The sequence below is a fragment of the Oncorhynchus mykiss genome, chromosome 25 (genome assembly GCF_057628025.1).
Source record: "Oncorhynchus mykiss isolate SJ-2025 chromosome 25, ASM5762802v1, whole genome shotgun sequence".
Classification (NCBI taxonomy): domain Eukaryota; kingdom Metazoa; phylum Chordata; class Actinopteri; order Salmoniformes; family Salmonidae; genus Oncorhynchus; species Oncorhynchus mykiss.
This window is the reverse complement of record NC_143046.1, coordinates 67172907-67188902: the sequence shown is the minus strand read 5'-3', so window position 1 is coordinate 67188902 and position 15996 is coordinate 67172907. Positions and strand designations below refer to the sequence as shown.

The 15996-nt window shown below is 45.3% G+C and overlaps 1 long non-coding RNA gene across 2 annotated transcripts; it reads left to right on the top strand.

The window, feature by feature from the left end:
• Positions 1-2996: 2996 nt before the first annotated feature.
• LOC149972105 (uncharacterized) lies at positions 2997-15865 on the top strand. 2 transcript variants are annotated; one of them, XR_016491983.1, is made up of 2 exons: positions 2997-3212; positions 15500-15865. It is a non-coding gene; the product is annotated as an uncharacterized LOC149972105 (long non-coding RNA). The 2 variants fall into 2 exon arrangements; XR_016491982.1 differs by lacking the exon at positions 2997-3212 and adding an exon at positions 10085-10225.
• The last annotated feature ends 131 nt before the right edge of the window (positions 15866-15996 follow it).

Here is a 15996-nt window from a genome sequence, read left to right as displayed (position 1 = left end):
AGGGACGGCCAGGTCTTTGTAGATTTGCAGTGGTCTGATACTCCTTCCATTTCAATATTATCGCTTGCACAGTGCTCCTTGGGATGTTTAAAGCTTGGGAAATCTTTTGGTATCCAAATCCGGCTTTAAACTTCTTCACAACAGTATCTCGGACCTGCCTGATGTGTTCCTTGTTCTTCATGATGCTCTCTGCGCTTTTAACGGACCTCTGAGACTATCACAGTGCAGGTGCATTTATACGGAGACTTGATTACACACAGGTGGATTGTATTTATCATCATTAGTCATTTAGGTCAACATTGGATCATTCAGAGATCCTCACTGAACTTCTGGAGAGAGTTTGCTGCACTGAAAGTAAAGGGTCTGAATAATTTTGCACGCCCAATTTTTCAGTTTTTGATTTGTTAAAAAAGTTTGAAATATCCAATAAATGTCGTTCCACTTCATGATTGTGTCCCACTTGTTGTTGATTATTCACAAAAAAATACAGTTTTATATCTTTATGTTTGAAGCCTGAAATGTGGCAAAAGGTCGCAAAGTTCAAGGGGGTCGAATACTTTCGCAAGGCACTGTACATTCATTTACATACTACCTCATACTACCTTGCCATGCGGTTTGTTTGACTGGTGTTCACAAGTAAAGATAGACCAAGACTAGTGGCTACGGGATGTGTCTCCTCTTTCTGGACAGAGGATGGATGGTATGGATAGAACCTCATCAGCCTGGGGTGTGTGACTGGCATCCCTCAACAGTAAGAGGGGAGTCTGATCCCCCTCCAATCGATGTTGAAGGACGGAGGACACATCTTTCAGCGTCCCACAAAATCAATACCTGGCCGTGCCACAGAGAGAGATATTCAATAGGATATTTATTGATCCCCATTGAAAATTGCAGTGAAGAGGCAAGGTCTGATGAATAAATTCAATAGAATTGTCAGAATCCCGCATTAATGCTTGTTATAGGAGAGGACAAGACCCAGACCAAGCCCCTCCAAGTCATACAGTTCCGCGGCCAACTGTCATTTTTCGAACATTGTCAATCATTTCATATTGTTTTTATGTTTTTAATAATCTGACTGATTGGATTGTATTTGTATTGATGTCATTTACGTTCTTTTTTTAACTATTAAACATACTGATTGAGTCTTTGTATATTAAATGGTTGCCTAAAATAGCATTGTGAATGTAAATACAAATGGTGCATGCACCATTATATATATATATATATTGCTATATTGTGTTGGAGCCGTATTTCTTGAGGTCACAGGCTCTATGAATATGATTAACTGCTCGGTCTGTGTAGTCCTGTATGCCCAATGTATAAAGTCCAAGTGCAGTTAAAAATGTGATTTTCCTACGTTTTATATATATTTCCACACTGTGAGGTTGGAATAATACTGTGAAAATGGTGATAATGTCCTTTTGGTGTAAGAGCTGTTTGAAAAGACCGCTTGAAATTTCAGCCCATTTTGGTGAGATGGCGGTTTGTCCTGCCTGGTGACATCGCCAGGTGTTAAGTTCCAAACCTCTCTAACAATAACAGCTAGTTTTCAGTTTTCCCCTCCCCACTCAGACCACTTCCAGTGTAGTAAAATTATTTATTGTAAAATTGCTCTTTAGCTATTTTCCTTTCTTTTTGAAAATTTTAATTGAAAATCACAGTAAGGTACTTTATTGTTTCCCAGAAATTATTTGATATTGAGATAAAAACGGCTGCATTGTACCTTTAATTAACAAGATTAGCAATAGTACTCCATTAGAGACAAACAGAGAGACACCGAGGAGGCATGATAGAAGGAATAAAATAAAGTTTGCTCTACTCTCAATGCATTTTCCCACAAAAGGTGGGTAAACAGCATTTACTTGTGTTTACCCTCCACTACACCACTGGTTTGATATTAAGCAATAAGTGATACTGTTTACCATGCATTTCATGTATTACATTCAATACAACAGTCACACTTAACATGTCAAGTCATTTTGCTGTACATAAAGAGTACTGCCTTAGCATTAAGATCGGTGCATACGCCCTCTAAGTCAAAGGCAAAGTGACAAGTGGAGGCATGCAGGAGGCGGAGCTAAGGACAAACAGAGGTAATTATCCATGCACATGTGTGTGTCCATATCCACACACAGTCAGTTGGCTATGGACTGATTCTGGCCTCATTCAGTGTGTGGAAAAGCTGCTGCAGAGCTAGCCTATTGCAGAGGCTAGGGTATTTGTTTTAGCACTGGTTTCCGTCAAACAGGTCAGGTGACGTCGACCCACATATGATACAGGCACTGGAGAGATGTATCACACAAACCACATGCCACAAGCAAAAGTGATTTATAGCGCTGGTAAAACACACACATAAAAACATTGAAACATGCTTTCTTGCATTTTCTCAGATCAAGGAGCTGGTGTGCTTGTGTGTTGGTGTCAACACATGCACTCTGTCGCCCTCCTCCCAGTAGGAGCTCGGTCAAGGGCCTTCATTAGGACACTAACTTCAGTTTAATTGGGCAGTAATGGCTACTGTGGTTCTCCGTGCTTCATTACTACCACATGTTCTCCACAACCTTTGATAGCCACATGTCCCTAAGGGGGAGGACAGAGACAGTCAGACAGGTTTTATGACCATTCATCTCTTCTCCCGCTGGGGTTGGCTGGAATCCCAGAGACTTCCTGAAAGGACAAGATGTCGAGGAATGGGTTTTCATGCCAATGTGATGCACTTGATAGATGCACCAATGTCTGACGGATGTGTCAACAGTTGGGATTGGTCTTAGATACGCTGCCATTGTGGAATGATCATAGATGTGGTCATGGAGCATGTGCAGTGTCAGTGTTCCAGGACCCAAGTAAACCACAGCATATGACAGTGATATGGAAAAGGATCAGGAAGCATGTGTTCACTGAACTTCAGTGTTACCAGTGGTGTACGGCCACGTGTTCTTGGAACCCTACCAATGAAGCCTCAATCATAAGTATCTCCCCATTGAATCTGGCAAAGTGTTAAGCACTTGACTTCTGTATGGTAAACTGACATAGCAGGAGGGTGAGGGCGTAACTATATGCAAAGGGCACAGCTCGACGTGCACACCCTTTCACAGGTTTCTCCAAGAATGTGCAAGACAAATTCATCAGCAGGCCAGAATGCGCTGTTTGCTGGGCCGGTGACTATGGTTACTACATAATGGGGCCAGTGGAGTGGTTTTGGTATCACTGAGGTAAGACAGTTTCAACTGTTTCCCGTACTGGAGTTACTCTACACTACATAGAAAGGGGAAGTAGGAAAAGAAAACAAAAGAGACAGTAAACATGAGCAATTTCACATTGCACTCTTGGCCAGATTGAAGTCTTTGCCCGGTCTAGGCGAATATTTAACATGACCTGTGATAAATCTGTTGAGTGGTACAGCATTGTAGAAATGACCTCAGCCTGATCCCTGTTTATGGTGTTTAGGCTTACTAAAGTATCAGGCCTTGTGAGTAACTCACCTCTGTCCCGCTCTCCTCTGCTCTTAGTTTGGGCTGTGAGTGTAGTCAACTGATGGTCCAATGCTGTAGCTTATGTTCAGCCACCACACCCAGGGGGATAATCAGTTTGTGGTTCGTGAGTCATGCACACACACAGTGATTCAGGCAGATTATTTTACATCTGCCAAGGGAGCCCCACTCTAAACCACATTCCACAAAACTCTGTTGGGTAACTGCTTATCCTCAAGAACAGTAAAACATCCATTATTCAACCCAGTGAGGGAACCTCTCTCCTCTGGTAATCACATGTGCCGAATACAACAGGTGTAGACCTTGCCATGAAATGCTTACTGAAAAGCCCTTAACCAACAATGCAGTTCAAGAAATAGAGTTAAGAAAATATTTACTAAATAAACTAAAGTAAAAAATGTTATCATAAAAGTAACACAAGAAAACGACATAACAATAACGAGGCTATATACAGGGGGGTACCGGTACCGAGTCAATGTGCGTTGGGTAATCCCAACCCACAGCGAGTTAGCTACCTCTAATGCTACATTGTCAATAATCTACACACACACACACAGAGGTGCTCAGTTTAAAGCTGGGACAGGAAGTGGTTTGAAGTTAGCTCTAGGTTTCCTGCTGGGACTCAGAGGCTTGAATGAAGTCATACGTGCAGACCAGGGTGAAAATACATACAGCTTCTGTCTGTGAGCAAAATAGAGACTTGAGGTTGAGGATTGGTTATCACTAATGAATGTATGTTGGTGTAAATACCAGTGGTGGAAAAAGTACCCAGTTGTCATACTTGAGTAAAAGTAAAGATACCTTAGTAGAAAATAACTAAAGTAATAGGGAAAACACTACTTTGGTAAAAGTCTAAAAGTATTTGGTTATAAATATACTTAAGTATCAAAAGTAAAAGAAAAAGTAAATCATAAAAATCAAAAATAGTAAATAATTTCAAATTGCTTATATTAAGCAAAACAGACAGCACAATGTATTATTTATTTACAGATAGCCAGGTACACGCTCCAACACAAGCAAAGCATTTGTGTTTAGTTGAGTCGGCCAGATCAAAGGCAGTAGGAAAGTGTTTAGTCCCAGGGTCCTTAGCTTAGTGATAAGCTTTGTGGGCACTATGGTGTTGAACGCTGAGCTATAGTCAATGAACAGCATTCTCACGTAGGTGTTCCTTTTGTCCAGGTGGGAAATGGCAGGGTGGAGTGCGATTGAGATTGAGTTATCTGTGGATCTGTGGGGCAGTATGCGAATTGGAGTGGGTCTAGGGTTTCTGGCATGATGGTGTTGATGTGAGCCATGACCAGCCTTTCAAAGCACTTCATGGCTACTGACGTGAGTGCTACAGGGCGGTATTCATTGAGGCACATGACCTTCGCTTTCTTGGGGACAGCGACAATGGTGGTCTGCTTGAAACGTGTAGGTATTACAGACTCGGTCAGGTGAATGTATGGAGTAAAAAGTACATTATTTTCTTTAGGAATGTAGTGAAGTAAAAGTAAAAGTTGTAAAAAATAGAAATGGTAAAGTAAAGTACAGATACCCCCCAAAAAACTACTTAAGTAGAGCCAGAGAGGGGGAGAGACAGTGACAGAGGGAGAGACGGAGAGGGTGAGGGACAGAGAGGGGTAGAGACCGGGATAGAAATAGCAAACAGTAGGGAGGCAGGGGTTGAATGGAGTCCTCTTATAAATAAATAGCGACTGGTGGTCAGTGCTCTTTGGTGGACTGAGGCGGTGACATGAGCCTGTTAACCACCATAGCAATTTAATAAATTAAACTAAAGAAGAGCCCAGTCTAGTTGGCAGCTTGTGCATTGACCCATAATCATGATCGTTACTTTTAAACAGAAATGCATTATGACTCACATAACACTCGTTTGTGAGGAACTCAGTAGGGGGCTTCTATTTATATCATATTATATGAAAGCCTGAAGTTTGTCTGTATAGGCCACCTGGGGCATTGTAGCATGCCTATCACAGCTGTGTAAGGGTGTGACCACACAGAAAAGCTGATTTACAGTACTGTATATTTGTCCCAGAATGCCTGGCCTCATATGGAGAGAGCACTGTGTTTGATCACCTGTACAGGATAAGGAGTAGAGAGAAGTGCTGGATCCAATGCTGGTCTCACTCCTTGATATGTGCTGTACAGTAGGAAGAACAGCACTTCAGACTACATCTGTTGTTGAGGGGAAAATAAGTCATTTCTAAATCTAGTTTATTACACATGTATAACTTCCTCATTGGATCTTTTACCCTCCACCTTCTGTGTGTGGGTATGTGTGCTTGTGTGTGAGTACAGTATGTGTGTGTTTTCTCTCTGTATCAGGTATTGTGAGTTAAAGGGCCCATATTTGTTTCGCACCTTTGTTCAAGACTTAGAGTAGAGGTGCAGCACTGACCTCTGTTATAATGGAATCAATTAGATTGACATATACAGTGCCTTGCGAAAGTATTCGGCCCCCATGAACTTTGCGACCTTTTGCCACATTTCAGGCTTCAAACATAAAGATATAAAACTGTATTTTTTTGTGAAAATCAACAACAAGTGGGACACAATCATGAAGTGGAACGACATTTATTGGATATTTCAAACTTTTTTAACAAATCAAAAACTGAAAAATTGGGCGTGCAAAATTATTCAGCCCCTTTACTTTCAGTGCAGCAAACTCTCTCCAGAAGTTCAGGGGGGATCTCTGAATGATCCAATGTTGACCTAAATGACTAATGATGATAAATACAATCCACCTGTGTGTAATCAAGTCTCCGTATAAATGCACCTGCACTGTGATAGTCTCAGAGGTCCGTTAAAAGCGCAGAGAGCATCATGAAGAACAAGGAACACACCAGGCAGGTCCGAGATACTGTTGTGAAGAAGTTTAAAGCCGGATTTGGATACAAAAAGATTTCCCAAGCTTTAAACATCCCAAGGAGCACTGTGCAAGCGATAATATTGAAATGGGAGTAGTATCAGACCACTGCAAATCTACCAAGACCTGGCCGTCCCTCTAAACTTTCAGCTCATACAAGGAGAAGACTGATCAGAGATGCAGCCAAGAGGCCCATGATCTCTCTGGATGAACTGCAGAGATCTACAGCTGAGGTGGGAGACTCTGTCCATAGGACAACAATCAGTCGTATATTGCACAAATCTGGCCTTTATGGAAGAGTGGCAAGAAGAAAGCCATTTCTTAAAGATATCCATAAAAAGTGTTGTTTAAAGTTTGCCACAAGCCACCTGGGAGACACACCAAACATGTGGAAGAAGGTGCTCTGGTCAGATGAAACCAAAATTGAACTTTTTGGCAACAATGCAAAACGTTATGTTTGGCGTAAAAGCAACACAGCTGAACACACCATCCCCACTGTCAAACATGGTGGTGGCAGCATCATGGCTTGGGCCTGCTTTTCTTCAGCAGGGACAGGGAAGATGGTTATAATTGATGGGAAGATGGATGGAGCCAAATACAGGACCATTCTGGAAGAAAACCTGATGGAGTCTGCAAAAGACCTGAGACTGGGACGGAGATTTGTCTTCCAACAAGACAATGATCCAAAACATAAAGCAAAATCTACAATGGAATGGTTCAAAAATAAACATATCCAGGTGTTAGAATGGCCAAGTCAAAGTCCAGACCTGAATCCAATCGAGAATCTGTGGAAAGAACTGAAAACTGCTGTTCACAAATGCTCTCCATCCAACCTCACTGAGCTCGAGCTGTTTTGCAAGGAGGAATGGGAAAAAAATTCAGTCTCTCGATGTGCAAAACTGATAGAAACATACCCCAAGCGACTTACAGCTGTAATTGCAGCAAAAGGTGGCGCTACAAAGTATTAACTTAAGGGGGCTGAATAATTTTGCACGCCCAATTTTTCAGTTTTTGATTTGTTAAAAAAGTTTGAAATATCCAATAAATGTCGTTCCACTTCATGATTGTGTCCCACTTGTTGTTGATTCTTCACAAAAAAATACAGTTTTATATCTTTATGTTTGAAGCCTGAAATGTGGCAAAAGGTCGCAAAGTTCAAGGGGGCCGAATACTTTCGCAAGGCACTGTAGAACACAGACACTTCTCATACTCAGTTGAGGTTAACTTGACACTCGCAGGGGCTTTGAAGAGGGGGGAGGCAGGTGCTCAGGAGTATTTCTGTCTGTAATAAAGCCCTTTTGTAGGGAAAAACTCATTCTGATTGGTTGGGCCAGACTATGCCCTCTCAGGCTCACCGATGGCTGTGCCCCTGCCCAGTCATGTGACATCCATAGATTATGGTCTAATGAGTTTATTTCTATGGACTGATTCCTTATATGAACTGTAACTCAGCAAAATCTTTGAAATTGTTGCATTTATATTTTTGTTCATTATATCTCTCATTATCTATGTCATATACATATAAGTGGTGTTTGCAGAGACTGGTGGTTGCTGGTGATATTCACTGAGTGGCACTTGTGGCAATGTTCAGGGACTAACCTACTCCACCAGTGACAGGGTGATGGAGATGCAGCATTCACCGCTCAGAGACTTCTCATTACACTCCATCGACAGAGGAGCTCACCACCACAGTGTCACACTCAATGACTGACTACGTCTGTGTGACTGACAGGATCCCATCTAATTGCAGTAGTGTCAGGGTTCAGAGTGACAGCGTGGCCCGTTATACAGCAGCCTCTGACTGCATGAAGGAACTCCAGAGAGCCACAGCCCCTACAACCAGCCCGGCACTGCTTTGCTCACAGCCTCACACTACAGAGACTCAGACTGGTGAGAGGTAATGACTCAGGGAAACACTGGGGCTGGCCCCCCTCCATCTTCCTGCCTGCAGGGAGGGGTGGAGTCAACACTGTGGCTGCATCAGCTAGTTTTAATGTCGTTGCTCCATCCGTTTATTCTCTAGAACTGGGCTTTGCTCCATTGGCACTATACACTCATTTTTAAATCAAATCACATTTTATTCATCACATGCATCATAACATAAACAACAGGTGTAGACTAACAGTGAAATGCTTACTTACGGGCCCTTCCCAACAAAGCAGAGAGAAAAATAATAGAAAGTTAATAACACAAGGAATAAATCCACAATAAGGAACGATAACTAGGCTACATACACAGGGTATCAGTACTGAGTTGTTTTCTAGGGCTACGAGGTAATTGCGGTAGATACAGTGCCTTCACAAAGTATTCACAGAGTTTGAATTTTTCCACATTTTGTTGTTACAGCCTGAACTTAAAATGGATGACATTTAGATGTTGTGTCACTGGCCTACACACAATACCCCATCATGTCAAAGCAATCTTAGGGAGGAGGTCTTTGGGGAGGGATTTTGTCATATCAGAGGAGCCCCACTTTAACAGTCACTGTCTATTTTTAATCATCTCAATCTGATATCTATTCTTCAACTTCTATCTTAAGTAGAGCCCCACTTTAACACTCACAGTCTATTTTTAATAATCTCAATCTGATTTCTATTCAGTTTCTTTCTTAAGTAGGCAAGAAAATAAGTGTTCTTTTGTGACACAGAGACAGCATCTCTTGGCTGGGCTGAGCTGGAGGCAGCAGTGTGATGACGATGGCACAAAGGCTCCTCTGTGTCACTGGGCTGTGATGCAGCAGTCTCTCTCTCTCTCGCCTCGCTCGCCACTCTCTCTTTCTCGCCACTGTTGTAGTTAGGGTGAGGCTGCTTCCTCATGTTATTTTGAGTACCCTTCCATAGGGACCCAGAAGAGGTATGCAGTTCGTGGAATTTATGCAAAGGTTTGGGAATGTGCTCCATAAGGGTGCAATACGTCTCGACACCGATAGTGTGTTACTAAGAAAATATGTTTTAGTCTAGCGAGAATGCTAAACACATTTACAGAGCACTTCCTAACCTGCGGATTAGGATCTGCATGCAAGACTAACACACAAAGAGGGAAACAGTAGTCCTATCACATGGTCATCATCATAATGACTTCATGTTTTCGCTTTTCACAGAATTGTGAACAAGGAGGATGTGGTACTTGGAAATTACAATGTGTAGGCAGGCTTACAGAAGTATGCTCCACATGTTGAGGTTTTTGCAGTTATAGCGCCATCTGTTGGAAAAATTGCCTCGGAATACAGTATTTCCCAAACATTGGCCACCAGCAGTCCTTCTTGTTTTGCTGATTAGTATATTTCAAAAAGAGTTATACCATTCACACATACAGCATAACTATAAAACTACAGAATTACATTTCCTGAAGAAAATGTGTGTGCTTGCGAGTCTTGGAGTATTTATGGTTGTAAAATAAGTAGTGGTAGTGGTATTGACTGCAGTGGTAATGGTAGTAGTACTAATGGTAGTAATATGGTTGTCATAGGCCTATCAAGGCACAAGGCGAGACCCAGATGCAGACACAGGAGGCAGATGGTTGGAGTCTTACAATATTTATTAATCCAAAGGGGTAGGCAAGAGAATGGTCATGGACAGGCAAAAAGGTCAAAACCAGATCAGAGTCCAGGAGGTACAGAGTGGCAGACAGACTCGTGGTCAAGGCAGGCAGAATAGTGAGGCAGGCGGGTACAAAGTCCAGAAAGAGGCAAGGGTCAAAACCGGGAGGACTCGAAAAAGGAGAATGCGAAAAGCAGGAGAACGGGAAAACGCTGGTTGACTTGGAAACATACAAGACTAAATGGCACAGAGAGACAGGAAACACAGGGATAAATACACTGGGGAAAATCAGCGACACCTGGAGGGCATGGAGACAATCACAAGGACAGGTGAAACAGATCAGGGCGTGACAAGGCCATGGTTTAGTTAAAGTGAGACATTTAGTTTTTTTTTGTAGGTGTGGAGTTATTATAGTGGGTTATAGCAGGATAGTATAGTAGACTAGAGTGGTTACAATATTATCCTATGCCATATAATGTGTATTTAAACTCTGAAAAGGTTTTAGTTTTAACATTCTGAAAGGTCTGTGGCAGTGATTTCAGTTTGGCGAAGCCTGCATTCCGCCATTGAAATGAATGGGGATACAACAAGCAGTATAGTTTATAAAGAATAAATGATAGAGAAAAGCTGTGTTGAAGCAATCTATGTTGAGTCAGTCTGCACATGTCAGCGTTGGGTTGGTGTTTGTAGCTGAAGCGGATCAAGTGCAGTGGTGAATCCAAATATTTCCCATTCAAGCCTATGGAGCTTTTATGAAGATATAAAATGGTTCTAGTTCAAAAAGTATAAATGGTATCAAAAAGCTGTATACAAGCACACTGTTACAGACCAGTCTGCACGTTTAAAAGTTTGAATGGCGTTTATTGTAAAACAAATTGTAGACTAGTCATGACCAGAATTTATACCCTTCAAGTCTAGGCCCATTGAAATGCCCAGTCTAGGCCCATTGAAATGCCCAGTCTAGGCCCATTGAAATACCCAGTCTAGGCCCATTGAAATGCCCAGTCTAGGCCCATTGAAATGCCCAGTCTAGGCCCATTGAAATGCCCAGTCTAGGCCCATTGAATTGCCCAGTCTAGGCCCATTGAAATGCCCAGTCTAGGCCCATTGAAATGCCCAGTCTAGGCCCATTGAAATGCCCAGTCTAGGCCCATTGAAATGCCCAGTCTAGGCCCATTGAAATGCCCAGTCTAGGCCCATTGAATTGCCCAGTCTAGGCCCATTGAAATGCCCAGTCTAGGCCCATTGAATTGCCCAGTCTAGGCCCATTGAAATGCCCAGTCTAGGCCCATTGAAATGCCCAGTCTAGGCCCATTGAAATGCCCAGTCTAGGCCCATTGAAATACCCAGTCTAGGCCCATTGAAATGCCCAGTCTAGGCCCATTGAAATGCCCAGTCTAGGCCCATTGAAATGCCCAGTCTAGGCCCATTGAATTGCCCAGTCTAGGCCCATTGAATTGCCCAGTCTAGGCCCATTGAAATGCCCAGTCTAGGCCCATTGAAATGCCCAGTCTAGGCCCATTGAAATGCCCAGTCTAGGCCCATTGAATTGCCCAGTCTAGGCCCATTGAATTGCCCAGTCTAGGCCCATTGAAATGCCCAGTCTAGGCCCATTGAAATGCCCAGTCTAGGCCCATTGAATTGCCCAGTCTAGGCCCATTTGATTTTATGGAAATATGGTTGTAGTGTTAAAAGTATAAGTAGGATCAAAACGTTTAGGTTTTTTCAAGCACACAGAGGACAGTCAGACTGCACGTTTTAAAGTTGTTTTGGTGTTGGTAGCTTTAACCATTTTAGTGCTAAAGGTGGCAGTGGAAAGAGAATAATAAGAATGAACAATTTCTAAAGTTGTGCTTGGCTTTCAGCAAGCACACCTTATAATTAGAAAAGGACAATTTCCTGAAGTAAATGTGTGTGCTTGCTAGTCTTGAAGTATTTATGGTTGAGGAATAGTAGTAGCAGTGGTAGTGATGGCAGTAGTGATGGTGTTAGTACTAATGGTAGTAATAGGGTTGTCATAAGTTATGGGTTAGTTATAGTGACCTATTTTGGGGTGCGTTGTAGGTGTGTAGTTACTATAGTGGGTTATAGTGGGCTATTATAGTAGGCTAGAGTGAGTACATTAAAGTTCTGTGGTAGTGATTTTAGTCTAGAATTTTGAAGCCTGCATTCCGCCATTGAAATTAATGGGGATACAACAACATTTATAGTTTATGAAGTATACTGTAGATGGTAGAGAAAAGCTGTGTTGAAGCAATCCAGTGGTGACCCGTCATTCAGGGCAGAGATTATTTGTGCCACCCTGTTTAGTTTATTTAGCTTTGTGATGCAATTCCCTTCTTCATTATAAGGTTACTGAACAGAAATAGTACATTATTTTCTGCTATGAGTGAGCCCATACCGAAGGTAGTTCATCTCCCTGTTCGGGCGGCGCTCGGCACTTGGCGTCGGTCTACTAGCCATCACCAATCCCTTTTTCTTTTTCTGTTTGTTTTGTCTTTGGTTCTTTTTCACACCTGCTTTCGTTTGCTTTAATTTCTGTGTGTATATATTTACCCTGTTGCCTGCCGAGGTTTGTGCGGGATTATTCTTTCATTGTGATGTGCTCGGTGAGGTTATGCCATTCTTTGTTTTCAATGTTTCTTAAGAGTGTTATTGTCTGAACTTTGTTTGTTCCTACGTGCGTTTTTACGGGTTCTCTGTTGTCGAGGGCATTGTACTTTTTTTGATTGTGCTTGCCAATTAAAGTACGCTTTCCAGACATCTCTGCTCTCCTGCACCTGACTCCTTCACCTACCTCCTAAACGCAACCTTATCACAGAATCCTGCACCCTGTCGATGGAGTCAGCAGGAGCGGACGTGCTCTCAACATCTATGGAGAAGCGTGTTCAACACCACACGGCAGTGCTACACCGGCTGGGGACCACGATGGATCAGGTGATGGCGACCATGGAAAGATGGGAGAGAGGTGGCCTTCCCACACCCCAACCAGTACTAAAACCCTCTCCTTCATTGCCTGGGTCAATGGTATTCATTGCCTGGGTCAGTGGTATTCGACTTGCACTCCCGAGGGAGTACGATGGAACGGCGGCAGGGTGCCAGAGGTTCTTACTCCAGATGGAATTATACCTGGCAACCGTTCACCCGACTCCGTCGGGAGGTGAGAGCGTGAACACCCTCGTCTCCTGCCTCTCAGGCAAAGCCTTGGAGTGGGCCAACGCGGTATGGAACGATCCTGACTCGGTGAGGGACCACTACTCAGAGTTCACCCGCCGCTTTCGGGCCGTGTTCAACCACCCACCTGAGGGCCAAGCGGTGGGTGAACGGCTGTTCCATCTAAGGCAGGAGAAGAGGAGTGCTCAGGACCACGCTAGAGTTCCGGACCTTGGCCGCTGGCGCGGGATGGAACGACAGGGCCCTGATCGATCACTATAGGTGCAGTTTGCGCGAGGACTTCCGTAGGGAGCTAGCCTGTAGAGACACCACCCTCTTCTTGGACCAGCTGATAGACATGTCCATTCGGTTGAACAACTTCGGGTCCTGTCAGTTCCATCCCCCAGCCCCTCCACTCCAACGCCCATGGAGCTAGGAGGTGCTGCAGGTGGCGCGACCGGAGGAGGGGGCTTTTCCTGTACCAGCTGTGGTCGTAGAGGGCACACTGCTGACTGGTGCTGGAGGTATCCTTCAGGGAGTCGAGACGCCAGGCCGAGCACCGCTCGGACACCTCAGGTGAGTCGGCACCAGGCTCACCCAGAGCCCCCTGTTGGTCACATGTAAATGTTGATTTTTTTCCCTGAATTTCCCCTCATTCCCAGCATAAGGCGCTAGTAGATTCAGGCGCAGCATGGAATTTTATTGACTGCGGTTTAGCGCATAGGTTAGGGATCCCCCTTGTTCAGCTTGACAAACCCTTCCCAGTGCACGCCTTAGATAGCCGACCATTAGAGTCAGGGCTAGTTAGGGAGGCCACGGCTCCACTGGGCATGGTTATGCAGGAGGGTCATGAGGAGAGAATTAGTCTCTTCCTCATTGATTCTCCTGCGTTTCCGGTGGTGCTGGGGATACCCTGGTTGGCCCGTCACAACCCCAGGATTTCGTGGCAACAGAGGGCTCTAATGGGGTGGTCGGCTGAGGCGGACAGGGCTTTTGGTCGCCTGAAGGCTCTTTTCACCTCGGCTCCCGTGCTGGCGCATCCGAATCCCTCTTTGGCATTCATAGTGGAGGTGGACGCATCCGAAACTGGGATTGGAACCGTGCTCTCACAGCACACTTACAAAGCTTCTTTTTGCGGAAGCTCAGCCCGGCGGAGCGAAACTATGACGTGGGGGATCGGGAGTTGCTGGCCGTTGTCAGGGCCCTGAAGGTGTGGAGATATTGGCTTGAGGGGGCTCAACACCCTTTTCTCATCTGGACTGACCACCGTAATCTAGAGTACATTCGGGCAGTGAGGAGACTGAGCCCTCGTCAGGCAAGGTGGGCTATATTTTTCACACAATTTAGGTTCACCATCTCCTATAGACCAGGCTCCCAGAACACTAAGGCAGACGCGCTGTTCCGACTGTATGATAAGGAGGAGCGGGCCATCGATCCTACTCCCATCCTCCCGGCCTCTTGTCTGGTGGCACCGGTGAGGTGGGAGGTGGACTTACGTGTAGAACCTACTCCACCACACTGTCCAGCTGGACGGGTGTACGTTCCGCTGGAAGTTCGGGACAGGCTGATTTGGTGGGCTCACACGTCTCCCTCCTCTGGTTAACCCGGGGATCGGTAGGACGGTGCGATGTCTTTAGCCAAGGACGTGAGAGTTTATATGTCCTCCTGCTCGGTGTGCGCTCAGTGCAAGGCTCCTGGGTAGCTGCCCAGAGGGAAGTTACAACCCCTTCCCGTTCCACAGCGGCCTTGGTCACACCTGTCGGTTGACTTCCTGACCGATCTGTCTCCGTCACAGGGCAACACCACGATCCTGGTCGTTGTGGATCGGTTTTCTAAGTCCTGTCGTCTCCTCCCTTTGCCCGGTCTCCCTACGGCCCTACAGACTGCGGAGGCCCTCAGGCACTACGGGGTGCCTGAGGACATTGTTTCTGATCGGGGTCCCCAGTTCACGTCCAGGGTGTGGAAGGCCTTCATGGAATGTTTGGGGGTCTCGGTCAGCCTTACCTCGGGTTTTCACCCCGAGAGTAATGGGCATGTGGAAAGACTGAACCAGGATGTGGGTACGTTTCTGCGGGACCGGCCAGGGGAGTGGGCGAAGTATATCCCATGGGCAGAGAGGCCCAGAACTCACTCCGCCACTCCTCTACGAACCTATCGCCCTTCCAGTGCGTGTTGGGCTATCAGCCGGTTCTGGTACCATGGCATCAGAGCCAGTCCGAGGCTCCTGTGGTGGATGATTGGGTGAGGCGCTCAAGGGAGACCTGGGAGGCCGCCCACGGGTACCTTAAACGGGCCGAAGGGCGGCAGAAGGCAAGTGCTGACCGCCACCGCAGCGAGGCGGGGGACCGGGTCTGGCTCTCGACCCGAAACCTGCTCTCAACCCGAAATAGGTTATAGCTCCCCCTTATTACCTACCGTTTTAACCCCTCGTTTCATGTGTCTCTCCTCAGGCCGGTGATGAAGCTGAGGTGCTGGATGTTCCTCCGCCCCCCATGGACATCGAGGGGGCGCTGGCGTATGCAGTTCGGTCCATACTGGACTCGAGGTGTCGGGTGAGGGGCCTTCAGTACCTCTTGGATTGGGAGGGGTACGGTCCGGAGGAAAGATGCTGGTGGAGGACGTATTGGACCCATCTATGCTGAGAGAGTTTCACCGCCTCCATCCGGATCGTTATGCCATTCTTTGTTTTCATGGTTTCATAAGAGTGTTATTGTCGTGTGTTTGTACGGGTTCTCTGTTGTCGAGGGTGTTGTACTTTTTGGATTGTGCCATACCTGTGTTGGTGGACATGCCAATTAAAGTATGCTTCTCAGACATCTCTGCTCTCCTGCGCCTGACTCCTTCACCTACCTCCTAAACGCAACATTATCACACCATAGGAGCAAAGCAGTAAGTAAGAGCCTAAAATAAAAGCAGGAAGCCTGTGCTGTAATTTGGTGAATCAACT